The sequence below is a fragment of the Bidens hawaiensis genome, unplaced genomic scaffold (genome assembly GCF_021521415.1).
Source record: "Bidens hawaiensis isolate Kalapana, Puna unplaced genomic scaffold, B.hawaiensis_p1.1 tig00015291_1, whole genome shotgun sequence".
Classification (NCBI taxonomy): domain Eukaryota; kingdom Viridiplantae; phylum Streptophyta; class Magnoliopsida; order Asterales; family Asteraceae; genus Bidens; species Bidens hawaiensis.
In genome coordinates, this window is record NW_027492362.1 from 462,859 (window position 1) to 467,558 (window position 4,700).

The 4,700-nt window shown below is 31.9% G+C and overlaps 1 long non-coding RNA gene across 1 annotated transcript; it reads left to right on the forward strand.

Moving 5' to 3' along the window:
* The first annotated feature begins 4,005 nt into the window (after positions 1-4,005).
* On the forward strand, positions 4,006-4,700 carry LOC143548864 (uncharacterized). Its single transcript, XR_013138025.1, has 2 exons — positions 4,006-4,222; positions 4,311-4,700. It is a non-coding gene; the product is annotated as an uncharacterized LOC143548864 (long non-coding RNA).

The following is a 4,700-nucleotide window of genomic DNA, read 5'->3' on the forward strand; positions in this document are numbered from 1 at the left end:
GACGTCACGTCTCTGAGCATGGTGGGTCCTGCGTATCCAGTTGGTTTCTGCGCAGACGTCTCTTTTGAAGGTGAGTCTTGCGGGTCTAACTGGGCTCTGCTGGGACCTACCTCTTCAGGAGTCATGCACATAAATGCGCATTCATTGATAGGGTGGCAGACGGCATGCATGCATGTGTGACCCTATTAAGATTCATGATATACAAAATCTTCATCTCTTTCATGCACCATTAAAACGTACACAATGGAATAAAAGAGGTCTTATCCTAATATTCAAACATGCCCCCCTTTGTAATATACAAATGCAATCTAAACCACTACTAGAGGTAACACACATGACACACCCCAAAAGAAAAAAAACAATATAAACAATTGGCGGGAAAGTATTTTTACTTTTTTTTTAACAGACATCTGGATCGCTAACGGAATACTGAGTCACCTGTCATTTCATCATCAGAAGAAAAACCCACATTATGTGAAAAAAGCCCACGACCTAACCTGAAACCCTTTATACTATGCATATGTAGAACTTGAACCCAAGACAAAGGACAACTCCTCCCTCCTTTAAAAATGAAGTTTTTAGGTGCGGTATGTATTTTATTATATTGTAACTTTAAATATAAAGGTTCAGTAATTTAAATGATAATTCAGTTCATTAACGACTTTAATATGAAACCTTCAAAATAACTACTAATTAATATGTACACTATGCAACGTTATTTTTACTATATACTACTTAACGTTTAGTTATGAAATGTTTAAATTGCTGTCACGTTTGATTATGTAATGTTTAATTCATTGCTTTACTATAAAGTGTAAAAAAAATGTATCAATTGTATAATATTTAATATATTACATAGTATTCAAATTTATAGCCCTTTTTGTTTAATCGTATTATAAATATTTATATGATGTTAAATAATAAGTACTTTTGAGAAACAAATGTATAAGTAAACAAATGTAGAGTGTAAGGAAATTTTTAGAATGAAGTTAATTGCTGGTAAAATGTTTATAGAATACTCAAATGAATTTTTGAAACTTTTTTTTTAAGTTATTAGCTTAGTATAATATTTTTAAAGGGTGGTAAATAAATATTTTCTAAAACATCACATGTTACTCAAAAGTTACAACTTACAAGTATGAAAATCAGGGCCGTGGTCCATCAAGTATTCAAGTGTGTCATGAATCGCGTGTACGGAAGACGGAGTCTTATATTTATGGCTTGTTTGGGTAAACATTTACAATGCTTTGGAGAAAAAAAGTTACAAAAATAATTATTTTGTTACCTTTACCAAAAAAAATTTATTTTATTACCAATGATCATTTTTGTATATTATTTATTTCATTAATAAACAGAAGGAAACTTAAGCTACAAAATCTAGTTTTTCTAAACTATAAGAAGTTAGTGGGGATCTTCACGTTAATGATGAAGAAAAAAAAGAAGCGGTGAAAGATTGGTGGTGTGGTGGTGTCACACGTTAATGTGGAGGCAGCAGGGGATAACTGCTTCCACGTTGATGCTGCGAAGAGGAGCGACAACGATGAAAGAAGACGGTGAGCGGCATCTATACTTCGTAGTCTTAAACGTACTGGTATACCGACAATTACATTTGTAAATTTAACTTGAAATAAACAAATAAATTAGTAAACTATTAAAAAGCTGATACATTTTACTTTTGGTTTATTTGTGATTGTGGAACCTAAAAAGGTTTTGGTAAAAAAAAAAATCCGTTAAAAAAAAAGGTTTTCTTTAATGGTTAAAGTTTATTTAAGAAATTATTAAAGATGTCCCCATAACAGAACACAAAAGTTTTAGATAATCTCAAGAAAAAAAAACGCAATGCTGGATGTTTGTGGAGGTGTTTCTTGCACAATACTTGAGCTTGATTGGAGGAAAAAGGAAAAACAAATGTTGTGGATGCCTCCAAAAACAAATTCAGAATTCCTTGATTTCCGTGCATATAAAAATATTTCTTATATCTTGAAATGTAACAAGCAGATGCAGCCGGTCGAACTTAATCGTGAGGGAATCCTAACTTCTTCGCTGGTTTCCTTATTGGAAACCCGAAAGAATCCTAATACTTTCTATGTAGCTGTTTTAAACTGATGTGTTACGACGGGACATGATGGTAACTTGACTGGCACCGGTTTGATTAATTGTTCATTAATTATTGTCAATAAGAATATTTTGTGACCAGAGTTGGTTGAAAGTGAAGTGTTAGGTTTAAAAGTAAAGAAGCTTTTTGTAACCATTTTGTAAAAGTGAAAGTTTGATGAAAAAAGTTAAAAGACTAATGCTTTATGTAATTTGTAAGTGTAAAATTTTGTGATCAAAATTGAATGACTAAAAGTTCATGTTTAAAGTGTACATGTGTGAAACTTTGATGGCAAGAGTGTGAAGGGCAAATTTGTGGTGACAAAAGTCCAAAGAACCACAGTTTCTAAGGTTCCAAAGAACCATAGTTTCTAAGTTTCATCGTAATTTCTAAGTTTCATCTTAATTACAAGTTTGAATACTATTTGAGCGTTGCAGCATAACACTTTCAACGTGTTACATGTTTGAACCAGGTTGATATCGGTTCATTATGGTAAAAGTTTTATGACAAAAGTTAAAAATCTAAAAGTTTTGTGCTTAAAGTCTAAAATTTTACGCTTAATCTGTTAAATTTTGATATCAAAGTTGAAAGACTACAAATTTTGTGGTAAAAGTTTAGATTATCAAAGTTGTGGGGCCAACATACAGGTAAAGGTGTGTTTGACATAAAAAGTTAAAAGGATGTCAAAGGTTAATTATCAAAGTTAAAGGGCCAACATGTAATTGGTAAAAGTTTAAAGGATACCAAAGTTTATTTACCAAAGTTGAGGACAAACATGTAAAGCTGCTGGCAAAAATCCAAAGATCACAACTTTATGCTTTGAATCTTAATATACTTACAAAATTATACTCTTTGCTTAAGCTTTACTAGGGCACCTATAAGGGTGGGCGGGAAATCTACCCGACCCCACCCGAGTTCTTCCTAGTATCATAGCACACCGTCACCTTTAAGCAAGTAGGTGAGCATGTTTTCCATACTGAGATACTCAAGTCAAGGAAGGCTAATACGACCATTGACAGCGGTGATCATTTGAACGTTTTTTACATTAAGTAAGTAGTTCTTTATTTTTTTTCAATATATAAATGTAACTAATTTCCATTTATTTTATACACAACTAAATCAAACCACCTTACTTAACCACATATTTTTCTATTCAAATAGCTCTCTTAAACTATTCACATTCGTCTAATATTGAAAAAAAGAGGAAGCTATACATGGTATTCTACTGATCACTTTGATGGATTGGGAGATGTAGAAATGAGAAGATTTCAAAGAAATAAATTAAAGTTAATTGTTTTAAATAGTAATTTAGTATACGCCGTACACGTAGCGTTTTGAAACCCAGACTGCACCGGCCGGTTGAATAGGAGATAAACAAATATAGTGATTAAGGGGATGTTTGGGATTCCTTATTTTATATCTTTATAGCTTTTCATTAAGTTATAAGTTACAACATTGTAACTTATTAAACTTTTTCTCTCACAATATAAGCAATTTTAAACACCTTATTACTTTTCAATAAGTTTATAAGTTATAAGTTGATGGAAAATAAACAATCCCAAACACCTTATTACTTTTCAATAAGTTTATAAGTTATAAGTTGATAAAAATAAGCAATCTTAAACACCCCCTAAGAGATTCTTTGGGCCACTGCCCTCTAGTGCTTTCCTGAGTTGAAAACCTTTATTAAAACTTCTAGACTATTTTGAAAAAAAGTCGTACAAATAAACTGCACATTAATTAGTAGTTAATGTTTCTATATCATATTAAAATTAATTAATTAGTTAAATGTTGTATTGATTGTTAAAATAATAAAAATAAAGGGAATCTCAATTTCTTTTGGGAGATATAAAGCCACACACTCCAGTCTCAGATGTTTGCTTTCTATCTTCATCTTCACTCTACTCAACCAGAAAAAAAAAAGGTCAAACTTTTAACCTTCAAAAATCCAAATAATTACCCTTTTCAAATTCAGATTCAGTTCAAGTTCATCGTGTACTGTGTGTATCTAAAGTCTAAATCAAATTCAAAGAACAAAAAGATCACATGGAGAAACTGGTTCTAACATATGATATAGAATGCATGAAGATGGTCATGTTACAACATGAAGAAACATTCAAACACCAGGTATTTTTTAAGGTTTTTTGGTGTGACAACATTAATCATCTAAATAACTTTTATATAATTGATTTTTTATTTTCCTCTTATTATTAAGGTGTATGAACTTCATAGACTATATCAAATCCAAAAAATGATGATGAAGAACATGCAAAGAAACTTACAAAACAACAACTACAGTACTTTTAACAACCTTCGAAAACAAGATCTTGTCGTCGATGAAAATGGTAGCCCAGAGATCATAGACGAGAGTGAAATCGAGCTCACATTGGGTCCCACTCGTAGGAAGAACAAGCCAACATTAACAGCTGAGTTAAACTCGGATTCTATAGCGAGTTTATCATCATCTTCTACTGATTCGAGTCATAAAAGTCGAGTTACGATAGAGAATTCGAGAGTTTTGAGAGTAGAAGAACCGATGCGACAAGTGGAAAGATCGGTTAATGAGCCATCGTGGCTTCGTCGAGTCCTAATCTGATAAACGAAC